The sequence below is a fragment of the Lepidothrix coronata genome, unplaced genomic scaffold (genome assembly GCF_001604755.1).
Source record: "Lepidothrix coronata isolate B3197 unplaced genomic scaffold, Lepidothrix_coronata-1.0 Scaffold7, whole genome shotgun sequence".
Lineage (NCBI taxonomy): Eukaryota > Metazoa > Chordata > Aves > Passeriformes > Pipridae > Lepidothrix > Lepidothrix coronata.
Genome location: NW_016690187.1, coordinates 2,011,046 through 2,027,601, shown reverse-complemented (window position 1 = coordinate 2,027,601; position 16,556 = coordinate 2,011,046). Strand labels below are relative to the sequence as shown.

Here is a 16,556-nt window from a genome sequence, read left to right as displayed (position 1 = left end):
TAATGCATAAACCTCAAGTCAATAGCTGTGAGTGAACTGCACATATTTCTCACAGTACATTTAATTAAGCTCCCAAAGGTTTTAATTTTAAAAGATTTTAAAAATTTTATATTCTCCTATAAACAGGAAAAGTTCTTCACGTGGTCTGATGGGAATATCTACAAGAAAGCATTAGAAACTGCATCTTCAAGCATCTTTTTCTCCCAGCTCAGTTACCAAATTCATTTCCTTCATTGGTGCTCAACCAGCTGCAAGGTCTGAGAAGTGCATAGTGCATTTTTGGCACAAAAAGTGTCATCTATGTGGATTTAAAAGTTGTATGTGTATAAAAATAATAACGTGCAGTGATAATTCGAGGCAACCTAAACAAAGGAATCCAGACAAGGAAGAATTCAGCAGCTCGTCAAGCCTTTCCAATGATCCCACTAAATAACTGATCCCAAGGCTCAGTCATACTATGAGGAACAGAGGACAAGTATACTTGGCATATACTGGTAGCCAACCTAACTCTGTTTAGTCCTGTAATCAGGCAGACAATCAGATAACAGTTACACCGATTTTTTATGCACAGCACAGTGTTTTCCTTCCCCAAGGAGCCCTTCAGCAGAGGGGACTGAGGCTGCCCCTGCTCCCTCTTTACCTTTTCAGGACCGAGGCTGCAGACAGAGCACGCAGGAGAACCCCTCCATGGGTTGTCACACAAGCACAAAGTGCCTCAACAGGAAACTGTTCCAGCCATGAGATTTCAAAACAGTCACAAACGTCCACTTCTTTCTTTAGGCTGTATTCCCTCAAGGTCATCATGATCAGTGTTTTCCCTACTAGACTGAAATTTCTTGAGAAAATATATACCTCTCAAAAGGCCAAGTTAGCTGTTATTGTTACAGTAACATACAGTATCACTTTGGAAATAATGACAAATTATTGTGGAATAATTTTTCTGTCAGTGAAAAGCAGCCAGAACGCATGGAATTTGGCTCCACCAGTAAAAATATCAAACATTTGCTTTAAGTTCCACTTTCTTAGGGGAAAAGAAAAGAAAGAAAACTCATTTTGGAAAGGTCAGAATTTATAGGAGGAAAAGGAAGGCTTAAATCCCTAAAGTGCAGCAGGTCCCTCTGTCCCTTTTAATCATCCGGACTGTAGGAGCTTGGCTGACACCAAATTAAGGAAAACTGGAACCAGATGGTGTAGCTGAAGATTTCTATACTGATCTTTTAAAGCATCACTGGCACACTTGAAGGGAGGTAAAACACAGTTATGTGAGGAAAGCAACAAACTGCAACCTGTGAGAAGTTTCAAAACACTGAGATCTTTGGTGGCTGCATGATAACAGTAGCTGGCAAACACAATGTACAGTGAAAATATATTCCCTTCTCCATTAACTTTGAAGTTTTTCACTCTCTTTTCCCCTTTCCACCAGCAGGGGTCCCACAGACATTATGATACAGTAAGAACTGATAAAAGACTTACAAATACATGGTAGGTTATTTTTCTAGTCGGAGTTAATGAAAAGTCTTCCATTGCAAGACATCATAAAGCTATTTCAGAGATATTCCTCTATCAATAAAAAATTGGCCCTATTTAATGGAAGCTTGGAAAGTACACTGTCAAGTTAAATTTGTACCCACATTAAAAAAAATGTTTAGAAACACATAAAACTGGTAGGAATGTTTACACAATTTAAAAACTTTCCAGTAAGGACTGTAGGCATTAAACAAATCAGCTTGTTACAGAGTGTTTGAAGCCCAAGCAGTAAAACACTAAGTATTCAGGGGTATAATTTGCCTTCAAGCATTTTTTTTAAAAAGGTGCTCTTTGTTATCAACAAAAGTTGTAAAAATAGGTGGGGAAAAAGCAATCTCATGGGTGAGTACTGAGTGGGCTACAGACAGAGGGTTACAGGTTTGCAGGGCAAGATCCTAAACAGGATGGTACTGGTTGTCCTGTCAACAGAGGACTGTGATTACGATTTATAAATTTGCAGTAGCCCTTTTAAGGGCACTTTAGGTTTCAGGATATGAATCTGGTGACAAATTATGGCTCCAGTGGAGTCAAAAGCAAAAATTCTTCAGTGCACACAAAGCAGCCCTACTTCTTTTGTTTCAAAGACTGCCAATACTCACATACAGAGATTTTACTAAATTGCTTGCATAGTACAGCCAAAATATCTTCTAAGAGGTGATAAATTCTTCTCCTTTTTTAGCAAAATCCCTTTAGAGGAGCATAGCAACTCAAAACTGGCTTGTGTCCCCTTTCTGAAGGACACCACTATGTATTACTAGCTGTAGGCCACCAAATCCCTCAACACAGGGCTGCTGCTGAGGCATACTTCGAAAAGTGTCTCTCATGCAGCGTCCTTTTCTTCCTAATGAAGGTAGCAGGAAGATTTCCTTCCTAATGGTCAGCCCACTGGAGCCTGAAAGTCAGCCCAGATCCTTTTTTAGGAGCTATTTTACATGGAAAATGTGATACCAGATATATTAATGATACACTAGTAAGAAGAGAATACACCTCAGCTTCCCTCAGTGTTGTTATTAGATTTATGAAATAGGGCCTTTAAAAGCTCAATTATCTGTGTTGTTACTTTAGTCAGCAACCAAGACTTAACATACATCAGAAGGTCAAGAAAGAGAACATTAAAGTGTCATCTTTAGAGGGGCTTTCATCTATCATAAGCATAACCAGTACAGCAGAAATTTTCTTTATCACTTTTCCCAACACAGTGCAATCCAGATGGAATGGAGAGAATTGATCTGTGTCCATTTGTGTTACCAGCTCACATCAATGCAGTTACTAGATTTAATGATTTCTAGCTCTTCACAAGTATGTTCTTCAGGGGACAAGGTTCCCATCCAGTTGAATTTGATAAATACACATGTAGCATAAGTGAATCTCAGGTTCAGGTGTGGATAATTCTTCCTATTTGTCTCCTGGGAAAAAAGGAGGATGAAAGCATGAGAAAGACAATTAGTTTATTGTCTAAGGATATTCTCCACTGAGGTTTATTCACTGCCTTTTCTCTGAGTCCAGGAGTCAATATGTTTATGCTAAAGAGAGCATCATATAGAAGCTCCTTGTTGTTCTGTCCCTGTATGTCCTACTACACTGCCCCTCCTGTTCCACTGCACCACATTTAGAAAAGACATCAGCAACAAGATGAAGGTGTCTTATAGTAATCTACAATTATAAGTGACAGCGAATATAAAATAATAAGTATCATATATTGGTCTGATTAATGCAGTCTTGTCATATTAATTCATTTTCTTAAAGGCCTGTGCGAAGCTTGTGCAGGGCCAAAGTACTGATCCCTTGTGGGTACTGAAGAGTAGCTTCAGTGGAGACACCATTTTGGGAAAGTGTACTCGAGATGCATGTGCAAGCCACAGGAGTGCACCAAGTTCTAAAACCATGGCAGAGACTGCCAATACCATGAATTTACCACACAAGACAAAATGTTCTCCTCCTCACAGGAATTTCAGAGCAAATCTACCACCTGAAAGTCTGCATGGGGAACTCCATCCTGGTTGCACATGAATTTTCCCAAGAAGTAAATTCCTTCCTCTTCAGAAACATCTTTCATGTCCTTAAAGAAGAAAAGTGAAGAAGAAGAATATTTCCACCATTCCAGAGATAAACCATGACAGCCCAATGGCTGTTGCAGCCCCAGTCACAAGTCTCAGGGCTGTGACTGGGCATGCAAGCAAAAGGAACCAGCAGTTGAACTAAAGAGGACCAAAAAAGGAGCCTTTCCAAGTGACTCACTATAAAGGATAAAAAAAGGAACTTGCATAGATAGCTAAGTTCTTTGGAGCACTAATGATCTCCTCTGTCTGCAACCCTGCTTTGGAAATGGGAGCCAGCATCACAGCATGTGGGCAGATGACTCTGGACAGCTTTCTCATGACATATCCCTGGCAACCCACCCATGTCTCAGCAGCTTCCTTGGTCATTATCCCACTGAAACAAGACACAACAGGGAACATTGAACCATGTTCCAGATAACAAGATCCAAACTGTATGCAAACTGCTCTTGTGACAGAGAAATTCCAGGATCCAAGGCCACCAACAAAACAGGAGGAAAAGATTGGTTGTTTAGCAAGAAGATCTTGCCTGGTTTTTGGTATGGAGGATGCAAATGAAATTAAACACATTCCTATGCTGTTTAAGACAATAGTTTTGGAACACTGCTAGAAATGCTGCTAAGTGTCCACATAAGAACCTCCATCATGGATATATTTGACACTAGATTAGCAGCAGGGGGGATTTTTTCCTACAAAATTTTGCTCCTCAGTGGAGATACAGCCAAATAGGGTGAGTCTGCAGGTCTTTAACCCTCCATACAGATCTCCCACACATTTAGTGAGTATAACAACCTCTACCTTTCTGACCTGGGATCTCCAGTCATGTTCGGCCCACAGCCTTGCAGGTATGAATAGAGACAAAGCAACTGTTACAGTTCCAGATCTGAGTTCAGCTTGAGTCCTCACTCGAGCTTGTTCCATCTGCCTTTGCAGCAAAGATACATTTGTTTCTGGGTAACTCGAGTACATACCAAACCTGTACATTTTGTACAGCATGAATGAAATCAAACAAACCTGCACAAGAGCTAATATTAGCTGGGCCTCAACTACCCAATACTCAAATAATAATCCATTTAAAAAGCAGTGTTTTCATTTAAACATGCAACATAAATAAAATGTCAGCTAATGCTACTAAAAGACAAAAATATGATTCCCATAACTTCAAAAATCTCAAGCACCTAAAAGCCACGAAACGCATGTCTGAAGACATCCGTTCTCACAAAGCCCACATTTTTAAAAGCTATTAAAAGCACATACTTCATCACAACAGTAATGGTGTTTGCTCACAATTTTATCAAAACTCAACACTACATACTTTCTTTGCTGTGAAACACCAGCAAACTCTTTCTCAAGAAGCAGCAATTATCAGCACTTTCTGGAAAAATATTGGTCAGAGGATATCACATCCCTAAAAGCAACTTGTTAAATCCACTGATCAGAACTGAAGTTCTAAGTCAACAAAAATGGTCTTATGTCCAAAGGATATGTTTAAGCTGCATGAAGTTAGAAGTTCTGCACTTGATCTCCCATGTTTGTTTTCTGTGAGGGACATAATATAGGGACCACACTGTCAGTTTAGCAGCTAAATTGTTTGGTTTGGAAGTATTGATTTGTTCCAATTCAAAGTTGTTCTGGAATTGTTGCAGGTTTCCTTTTTGACCCTCAAAAGACCAAGATATTTTCTCTTTATGCCTAGCTGCCAAGATCCAAATCTGTATTTTCTGTGTTTCCCCGGTAACAGCTGGTGATGTCATAAATTTACTAAATGGTAGAGGGAGATGCTATGCTCTGTGCAGCCATGAAAGTCTGGAAGAGAACCGCTAGCTGGCTCTCTGCCCAGCTGCCAACAGCATTCACCTTCTCTGCCTGCCCAGCTCTGTATCTGGATCAGTTTGGAGAGTTCCCCAGAAGGCCTGATTCCTTCTTGGCAATGGGAGTGGAATTCATAGAAATTATTTCTACTGTTTCAATCTTGAGCGCTTTGTGAGCTCAGTTTGCTGAGAACTGTTTTCTAAGCAAGGTTTGTATCTGAAATGATGCTTGGAGTGTTTTGTTTGCTTTCAACCTGATCAGAACTGTCAGTAAGCTCCACTGCCACACACATCACTGCTGTGAAGACCAGGGAGCTCCTCTGAAGGGCCATACCCAGGGAGGGTTGGCAACTGGTTCCTGATCAGCCTGGGTTACTCTGCCTAGAACTGTGTCACACAGGAAAGAGTCGGGAAATGGAGGAACAAAGAGAGCAGGTATAATATTCTGGTGCCTTACCAGGAGCATGACATCCAGAAAAAGTGCATATTTCCAGTAGAATCTATAACACATACAAATGTACTCCTTCACTGGAAGTTTCACGTCATTTCACAAAAGAGTCACCTGCAAACATTATAGCATATAGATGAGAGGAAAAGAGCTTTCCCATCACTACATACTAGGAGGTAAAAGCAACAATCAGATAATTATATGTATAAAAATTCCTTTGTTTGTGTACTGCAGTCACTTGTTTCCTGGCATACAGACAATGAAACTGGCATTCCAGTCCTGAGATATGACTCACAACTACGCTGAAAAGAAAACAGGTCTGCATGTTATTCTTAGAAATTAAGCAAAGCGCTATGTATTCTAATTCAGGGCAGTTCTCTTTGAGGAAGAAGCCAAGGAAGAGAAAGATTTAGGTATGTTACAGAGTTATCAGTACGATTTGAATCTGATTTGTCCAATGATTTCAAAGAAAGATCCTTCTAGATCCTCCTAGACACAGTCCCTGTCATACTTCAACTGGATACTTTGAAGTAGATAGGAAGTAAGGGAATTCTGTACATAAAACACTCACAAGGCAGCTTAGTTGCCCGTGACTGAGAGACAAAAGAGACTGTATATTTTTCAGGGTCTGTACTCCTTGCAGGTTAAAGACAAATCTACCAGAAGCAGATACAGAATTTCTGCAGAAGTTTTATCAGCACTCTACAGAGATAATGTGCCTCTCTATTTTATGCCTGCTTTGGAGTTCTGATGTATCTAGAATGAGGAAACACTACCTGTGCACTGCATTGCAGTGCCATATGGCTCAGATACAACAAGCAAACCCAGCTCAGATGCCTGTACATAGCTGTGTGACCTTTAAGTTAACCTTGTCATCCAGGGCTTTACTGTGGGATATCATTGTATGGGTAATTGTTCCTGGTGTCATTTTCAGAGTCAATGCATTGCCCATCTCCAGACAAGGCACAGAAATTTCACTGGTGACCCCAGCTCAGCCAGACCATGAGAGTTACAGGAAAAAGGAAGAGATGTAGATGAGTGGGAAAATAAGGACAGCTTTTCCTTCTCCATTTCATTGCTCAGATCCAGTTTTGAAAGCTTACAGCAGAGCAGTGCCTCACAAACTCTTGTCATAGGGGACATCCCAGGAAAGATCAAAGAACTGCACCTACTGAGAAATACTGTTCTTGTCTACATCGAGTGTTCCTTAAAGTCTGGTGTAAAGCTTTTTGGAAAGGCTCACCATCTGACAGCTGGTGTCTCTTCTTTGCCTCTTCCTTCTTCTCCTCAATTGAGCAAATAATGAGTTTGCTTGGTATTTCATCAGCACCAAAAATTAATAAAGTAAATTACTTTGAGAGATAAGATCCCCATTATTTCCCTTCTTGTTTATACATCTTTAGCCTAGGACTAAGTTCTTGCATGAACCATAAGAAAACAAAACAAAAACCCACAAAACCCAAACTCCCTAGACAAATAAGAGGAATTCAGAGCAGAGTGATGAATTCTACAGTACTCTTTAGAAAAGATGCCTAGGAAGAATATTACTGCTAGAAAAGTAATCATCTTCACTACTGGTGCAGAGTGAGGAAAAGAAAGCCCTAGGCCAAAACTGGTATCAAGCTTATTTTATTAATTTCTGGTATTAAATCATAAAACATTTGAAACCATTAAAAGGCCAAACTGGACAGCTGAGACCAATTATTCAGGAAAATACAACTATGGGAGAGGAATCCTCTCCTGAACATTAGCAAGAAACACAGGGAACTGCCCAGCTTCAGTCTCACTGAGGATATGGAATCATCGTTGATATTTTTAGCATTTTCAGCAGTGATGGACATCTCTAAACAGAAAGCAATTAAGGATTTAATGCCCCACCAAAATGTTTTGTTAGCTTCTGTAATAAACATCAAAGTACCTGGACCTTAGACCCAAGAGCCAAATAAATATATAATGATTTCATTATCTATAAGAAAGAGTGAATTATATCTGGTAATACAGCATTAAGAACAATAAAGCATTAAGTGCATCACCACATTGGCTTAAACTAGGTAATGTCATATTTTAACATCAAGTGTCCTTACAAAAGGTTAATGAAGGCAGATTGTGTTTTTCAAAATAATTATCAAGTTAATGTTTACCAGTCTGAGAGTGGTGACATTGGAATGCAAGAGTGAGGGGTCACATAACATTAGAAAGCTGACTAAGAGGTATTACTTGTAGCATAAGATGTGTAAGCAATGCATAAAATCTACAAGCACATATGCATATTTTATGTTTTGAAGGTGATACTGACATGCCTCACGGTTTATAGAGAAGAAATGCTATTAGAAAAATAGATCTCTGTAACCAGTTTAGCCTTCTTGCTTTTATCAAGCACAGGAGACATTACTTATATCACAGTGAAGAGTGTTATCTTTTAGAAAACGATGCAGAATACTTGCATGATTTGAGTATAAACTTAAGGCCTGTGGTTTTTCTTGTGCAAACACAAGATTTCCAGTAATAATTGCAGCTGATGTCTTGTGGCTTTTTAGAAGGATGGGGCTATTTAAAAATCCCAGTTATTAAACTGTGCTGTCTTCATCTTTATATAAAAGGTAACAGCTTGATATAGATGGAGCTTATTGCATCTGCTATATTTGCAGAATGTGCAGAACACAGATATGCTCTCCAACAGCCACAGAGTTGCCACAGAGTATTTTCACCTTGGTGGCCACTTATTTTTTACTATTCTGAATGAAAGAGATTTTACAGCTTCCTTGGCACTCAACAAAAAAGAGATCATTCTTCTCTACCAAATAGTGGTTAGAAGTGGATAGCAGCCCACTGAAAAATACCATCTTAGAGAAATTCTAAATTGGTCTCTTCATTTTTCTGAAGCTGAGAGGTGCTTTAGATATCCTCCAAACCAAGGGATAAGTGCCAGATGTACTAGAGTTTGAGATTCCTCATTTTTATGTTTTTCTTTAGTAAGGAGAACTTAACTTTTTGCTTTGCTAGCATAAACTGGCTTTCTTCATGCATTGTGCCTGGTATGGAGACTGACGCCAACACGACATATCCTGCCCTCCCAATGCAGCTGTTCCATACAGAGATGTCCCATTAACAGAGCCAACTGCTGGGATATGAATGGAAATCTGTTCCTGAAGAGGTAAGAGTTGAAGTGACACCACTCCCATTGGGAGCCTCATATCATCATAAGATCTTTACTCAAAAGAGACTTAGTTGTCACTTTATTATGGTTCTGTCTCCATTCTCCCTTTCTCCCATCTTTCATCTCTATCACATATCACAATTCTTGATACTTTGAGATTATTCTATTAGGCATACAATTACCCCCTTGTTTATGGACATACATGTGCATTCAACCAGCTTACCTTGCAGGGAACCCCAGCTCCTGCTACTGTGTAGAATAGCCAAGTTCACACAGATGGGCAGGGGGAGGCTCTCCCTCCACCCTTCAGTGATCTACAAAGAAGAAAAGACCTTTACTGTAAATCACATTCATACTCTCTCTCTCTCTCACTTAAAATGGCTTTAGCCAGGGGTAACTCTAAACGTACTGTAATGTTTTGACACTGGAAAAAAGACTCACTATGTCAATGCCAATCCATTCATGAGCTCACACAGCAGCATGGCAAGTTCTGGCTACTGATACAGTTACAAAAAGATGCTGAGTAAGGACAGCATAATTCCTAATGCAAATATTTCTTCTTTATTGTGCTGACAGTTAGATCTCTGAATAAGCATATTTCTCAATTCTGTCCAATACTGCATTTCAGTATGATCACATGGTCTAAGCTCTGCTGAGATCAACACTGTAAACCCCCCAAAATGAAACTGAGCCATCAAATACCACATCTAATTTCCTATATACCTGCCAATGAAAGCCAGACAACTGTAAGTATCTGTGCTCCAGAGCAGTAGCTATACACTGAAGATGTGCAGGGGGTCTGGAGTCATCAGCACAAGTGAGCAGATTCAGTTGCTCTCAACACCGCATTACTCAAGCTAACCCTGAACTTATAATAAAGAGATTAGTCACAGAAATTTTTAAACAACTAAAAATCAAAATATGGTTAAACCACAATAGTTGCCATTTGTGTCTGGGAAACTTAATTTTGTTAATTATAAGTAACAACTGAGTTGCAACGGGATCCTGCAGTTTACTATGTACTAATAAATTATTTTTACAAGGCCACGTTACATTTTCCTATATCATCAGTATTTACAGCCACAAGAACATTAATAAACTATAAGCGTGCCCTAATACGTATATATATCTATGTGTGTGTATGTATGATATACACACTAACATATTTACCCTTCTTTAAAACTCTGTGCACTTAGCTTAGAAAAGCTCCACTCTGAAACATCAAGGGTGAAGGGGAATAGCTTTTCTTGTACAGAGTAAAAGGTATTAGCAGCTGTCTCCTGTAGTGTCATTCGTGCTCTGGAAGAGGCACTTGACAAACCCCAACAGGAAAATGTCAGTAAAGACACAGGCAAAGTTCTGCCAGGGGAAAAAGTGACTTTCATTACTGATTGTCACTGACTTCCAGCCGTAAGTGTGCAGGGAGGAACCAACCCTCAATTATTTTATTTATAAGTGTTGGCATACATTTTCCCTGGATTCTTGCCTAGGATTCTTGCCCTTCTCTCGTACCCGCCACCGTGAATTGGGATTTACTCCACTCAAGCAAAACCAGTGGAAAAAACCTCAGGTATTCCATTTGTTTTTCATGAAGAATATTTGCAGTCACTCTTTACCATTTCATGATGACAAAGCAATCTCAGAATTTAACTTGATCAGCTCCTTCACCTTCTTCAAATAGTGACATTTGGCACAATTACCATAAGGAATTTTTAAAAATAACAGGAGCAGCAATAACAACCATACTCTGAACTTGCTTCTTCTGATTAGGAAAATGTAGCTGTCAACAGATAAGAATGTCATGTAAATTTAACACTTTTTTTTGGAGAGCTCACAAGGCCACATGATGACAAAGTGCATCTCATAAACACTTCTGGGAGTGAAGGGCTGAGCAGGCTGCAGGCAGAACTAGCACCAATACCCTCAAGGGCAACAAAATAACTCTCAGGAGCCCACAGAAAATTATGAATATGGCTGTGCTGAATGAGATGCAGTCAAAATCCTAAGGCTGTTTTGAAGCAGACATGATTTTGTAGAACATGAATGTTATTAAGTTCTGGTTTCAGTTTTATCGTAAATATTATTAATGACTTTTCTCACAACAATCAAATATTCTTGGGATAAAGCTCTAATACTGGCTAAATGAAATAAATAGAACATACCATGTTCATTGTTTACCCTTGCATAACAACTTGCTTTACTTTTGGGTCGCTGGGACTATTGTACCAAGAGCTTATTTAAAATAAGGAATAAAATTTCTGAGCAACCATGTATTCATGTAACTGGGAAAGGAAGAAAAGAAAAAGTAGGAGAACAAAGTGACAGCTTTGATCAGATTGCCAGCAATTTGACATGAATGTATCCTTAACTATAATATAAAAAACCCTTATCAAACCCCATCCCGAAAACATCTTACTTGAGACATGTCTATTTTTAACAGCAGCCGGTGTCTGACAGAGGCAGATTTCATCCTCACCTTTCACATACCATGAGGAGGGGGGAAAAAATCAAAAAGAAGAAAAGCAGCAGATACATTTAGTGTTCTCTTTACCATAACAAAGCTTATCTTATTTGTAGGTTTTGGCCTTCAGTCTTTCCTGCTAAGCTGATTGAACTCTTCAGGAAATGATGCATGAGGGGAGGTTTCCAGTCAACTCTGTTGAGGAACTAAAGATTCCCAGGAGGGTGACGATAAGCTGAAATGATAGGTTATGATAGGAGGCATTGCAGATATAGATAGGAAGAACAAACCAGCTTCAGCTAAAGACATCCAAAATGCATAAGCCTGAAAGAGCATTTAGAAACTATCAGCCTGGAAAGACTCCTGCTTCAGCAGAAATGACTTGTCAGGGGCAAGCAGCCACTTCAGGACTTTGTAATCAGTATTTCACAACTGCTGCACTGTAGGCATTCCTCCTGGCAGCATTACTCACTTGGCTGCCCATATGCCTGATCATAATGGTTGTTTCTTGGCCATATTATTACTTCTGTAAGGCAGCAACCTTCCAGCTGCATGACATATGTAGCCCACAGGCATGTACTTTTAACATATGCTGCATCTTGTCCTTTACATTGTTCCTATTAAGCCAACACTAAATGAGGAGACTGGGACTGCTCTGTCCTCTTAGTAGTCAGTAAGTCCCAGAGTAAGAACTGAAAAGCTTCCAGTGTTGCAAGCCTGGCCTGAAGGATTAGGAACAGTAAGGATTAAACATTGTCATGTATCAAACCGGGCCCTCACACTGAGTGTTCTTGCCTTGTCTTTTCCTTCTAAATTACCCTTTTTTTAACCTACTTTCTCCTTTCAAACAGAGAAGTGCTCCAGAGAACTCTTGTAAAACTCATTCTGAATAAATACTCAATGACATTTGAAATTAGATCACATCACTGTTGAGCCCATGAGACTTACCAGAAGGTGCAGTACAGATGTAAGATTTACATGAGCTATTCCTGATTTATACCCATTTAAGTGACAATTGAATCAGAGCAGTACTTTTTCTGCAGTCCAAGATCAAAGACTTGAGTGTTTTACCTGTCTGTCTAAAGAAATTGTCTCATTCCCTTGGTCATTCAGTCAGTTTTGATTTTGCAGTTCAGATAGGAGACTTGCATTCTGTTGGATACTGGAAATAAGCATTTGGTTGTAGAAAAACTCTTTGTTACTTCTCCATTGGGTTATATAAAAAACTTCTAATCTCACCATCCAGTATTTACTGCATTCTTAGCTTCAGGTTATATATATCTCTATGTTCAGATCTCTAGTTCATAGAAATGAGAAGTGGAAGTAGTTAGTCACCCCTAGCTTTCCTCACTCATGTATACACCATATACACATGTACCCACATGACAGAATCTGCTGCATTCAAAACACAGACGACCCAGTGAATCAGTCATGTACTGAAAGATTTAAAATAAACTACCCTTTTTTGAAACAGCAGGCCATGAAGCTTTACTTTGTGCTGGGCATTAAATGGGACCTGAGCAACCTGACTGTCATGATACAGTGTGTTTCCAAACAGTTTGGGCTTACGGATTTGGTAGTTTTTCTCTGATATCTATGCACAGTCTGCACAGAGAAGGAGGCAATATACAGAAGGGGAAATTGCTCTCCTATCTCTCCGTCTTCCTCACAAAGGTGTATGCTGTGGTCCTCCATTTCATGATAAGCTGCAGTTTCACTCCTGATAGAGCACACTGCACAGGCTCAGCATTACTTAAGAAGACTCAGTCTTGGCAAAACGGGAGAAAAAAAGAGGCTTTCAATAACTGATTTTTTTTTTAGCAACTTCAGAAGTTCTGGGAACAAAAGATCTGGCCTGGCTATACAATTGTAAAACTAGAACACAGTTTATGAAAGTCTGCTCTCATCAGGAGCTCAGAACCTCCTCTTGAAAGGTTGAAGTCCTCTAAGCGCTGATGAGAAGCAGCTCTTTTTCTTTTCCCAATGTCTTTTGGCAGTCTTTACTTCCTATTTGAACCTGGGATTAATGCCGGGCTGTTCCTCAAGTGTTCAGACCTGCCGACAATTTGTCAAACCTCTAAACCAGAGTAAGGCCACAGTGCAGAGAAGCAGGGTAAATTTAGCCCATGCTGAAGTCCCACAGCTGGATTCCTCTGCGATATCCAGTGCAGTTCACTTAAAACTAGCTCAGGAACCTCTATACTGTGCCGTGACACAGGCATGCTGCCCTGAGACACATTACCTCTTTAAAGGGTAGTCTTGTGCTCTTGAGAAAAAATCAAGAGGGAATCATAGAAGTTCTTTCTGTACCCTTTAGCCCAAGATCTTTCTGGATTAACCTTCCTTAGCTGAAATGGTGAAAGGGGTCTTTCCGTGGTGGTGTTTGTAAGGTTGAACACCACGTGTCAGGGCCCTGTGAAGGCCAGAGACAGTGGGTGTTGCCTGGGGTACCTGTCCTACCACCCCAGCCAGGCACCAGGGAAGTCTGGGGGCAGCTCCAGCCATCAGGCAACTCCCTGGGCATGGGGATAGGACAACACCAGGACAGGATGTATCCCCATGGGCGGGGTCAGGTTCAGGTCTGGAGCAGGGAACCAAGAGCAGACGTAGCTCCAGGATGGCTGGGCAGGGCCTTGGGGATGGAACTGGGCTTAGGCCAGCCAGAATGTCAGCATGCAGATCAGGCCAGGCTTGGCATAGCCATGTCTGCAGAGCTGGAAATCAGCTTTCTACGGCACCAGGGACTCAACTGCGATACGGATCCATGGGTTGGGCTAAGGAGAGGCCCCATGAGAGGCTGGGCAGGGACAGTGAGGGCCCACATTAGTGCTCCATGGCTCTGACAGTGTGGAAGTCACACCATATGCTCTCAGGGCTATCACAGAGAAAGGACTGTGCAGCTGCCTGACACTAGGCTGTAACCATGTTTGAAAGTTTTGAAACACAAGGAGGAAAAAATTATATGTAAGCCTCCAGCAGGAAACAAAGCATTTTGGTTTGGATTTTTTGCATTTGGCAGGCAGAGGGCATACTCAGCCTAGACCTAAATATAGCCTTCTGTCTGCTTAGAGGCTATTTATTCTTTCTGTCTCTTGACACCAGTATACACAAAATTTATTCAACCTGCAGCAAGTGTATCATTCATACAAAACCATACAATCTGTTTTGGCGAAATCAGCAGCCATTTTAAGTAGCCATCAGTGCGCTGGAGGTGCAGGACTGGCCAGCAGAGTCACAGTCCTCCTTCCAACACCTGAAACTGGTACTGGGAGTTGGGAAATAAGATGTGCAGAACCAGTTGAGGTAACACCTAGGGTATGACTGATCAAGAGTTTTCCAGCTGACTGATTTTTCCAATAAAACGTCACAGATTCTGCTCCCGTACAAAATCACTTTTTTTCTGTCAGCAAAGTCAGAACCACAGCTCTCTGCCCAGCTGCCTCTAAAGCTTTCGTAGTTTTGTTCCTGCCTCCAGGTAAACAGTCTTTTTTGGATCCCTGTATGAATAATAACTGCATGGAAAAATTAGCAACAATGAAAGTTTCAGTACAAAAGCATTATTTTCCACATGCATAGACTCTGCTGTTAGTGATTAAATTAGCAGCCTCAATCTTAGCTCACATATTCATCAAAGAATTTTATTATATATTAAATAGTGCAGCACATATATCCTCAGTTTCGTAACTATTCATCTGGTGGAAATCCAGTTCCTTAATTCACACAGAAGACTTTATCCATTTGCTGGCAAAACTTATTAGTGAATGCAGTGAGTCAAATATATACTACATGTGGCACACAGAAAATTTTTCAACTAAGTATTCACAAAGATCACTTTTTCCTATGCAATATCAAGTTTCTTTATAAATAGACACACTGTTAAAACTGAGCTGCACAGCTGAGTCCCCAGAGGTGAGGGGGGTGCCCCAGATGATGGGGTCCCTGGTATACTCAAATGACTTGGTCCTGGGAGTCTCCGTGGCTCATCAGTACCTTAGCTGCTGGAGTCCTCAGCATTCCTTGCCTTTAGGATGTGGTGGTGATGCTGGAGACACTGACCCAGCCATGGCTGCACTTCCTGCTGTGGGCTGAACCCAGACTCAGTGTCACTTTTGCATGGCCCAGAGGAGCACGGAGATTTGGTGGGGTGGGGGCATCAGGTGATGCTGCAGCAATGGCTAGAACATATCAAGAAGGAGTAGTAGGCAAAGAACTGGGAGAGAAGGGAGAGAGGGAGTCATGGGGGGACACTGGGGAGAGGGGCAGGGACAAGAACACAAGGACACATGGTGTCTACAGGATCCCTGAGTGATTTCGTCCTTCCCAAAGCACAACAACCCTAAAAGATTCCAGGATAGGCTGGTGAGTGAGAGCCCAGGAGTTTCAAGGGGCTGCCTAATATCCATGGTAATGGAAGAGGAGAAGATAGATCAGCATGAACATAGTTTTAGCAGACTGTACCAGGCACAGCTTGTTTCTCCAACAGAAAATTATCTTCTGTAATGATTTGTGCCAAAGGAGGCACCATTCCAAATTAAAACAGAGAAATCTGTCAGGCTCATCTGAAATCAGAGGCCTGGGCTCAGTGCCAACACCCTCCAAAGCAAGGAGTCATCACTGGCATTTGGGGCATCTCAGAGGTGAAATGGTACCCACTCACTGAAAAAACAGATCTCAGCAAGGCACTGAGGGTAGGCTTTCCAGACCGTGTCCCCAGCTTCAAAGGCTGTACTAGGAAACTAGATCCAGTCTATTAAACAGAGCCCACTAGCTGCCGTGGAATGTTTCTGTCAGGCCTCACTGCTCATCCACAGGAGTCCAGAGATGGAAAATGCACCATCATCATGGCATGAAGTTGTACTTCTCTAGAAAAAAACTTACAAATAGGATAACTATATAAACCTGAAGCCTTATGTGGGAACAAGAGCTTAGGCAATTCAGAATTACACAACCTGTTTATCAAGCTAACATCTAAATATCCTGAACAGCAGGGATAAACCCCACTGTCACTGAAGATGAAAGTCCACTGCTGTTTTTAGCAAAGGAAAAATTTCTCACAGGGCATCAAACAGCATTGAAAGAAAAGAAATAAGACTAT

General features: G+C 40.8%; 1 long non-coding RNA gene across 1 annotated transcript; it reads right to left on the bottom strand.

Annotated features, from left to right (window-relative positions):
- Nucleotides 1–428: 428 nt before the first annotated feature.
- LOC108509318 lies at nucleotides 429–14,065 on the bottom strand. Its single transcript, XR_001878606.1, has 3 exons — nucleotides 13,704–14,065; nucleotides 9,224–11,696; nucleotides 429–5,957 (listed from the first exon to the last, which is right to left on the bottom strand). It is a non-coding gene; the product is annotated as an uncharacterized LOC108509318 (long non-coding RNA).
- Between the last annotated feature and the right edge of the window lie 2,491 nt (nucleotides 14,066–16,556).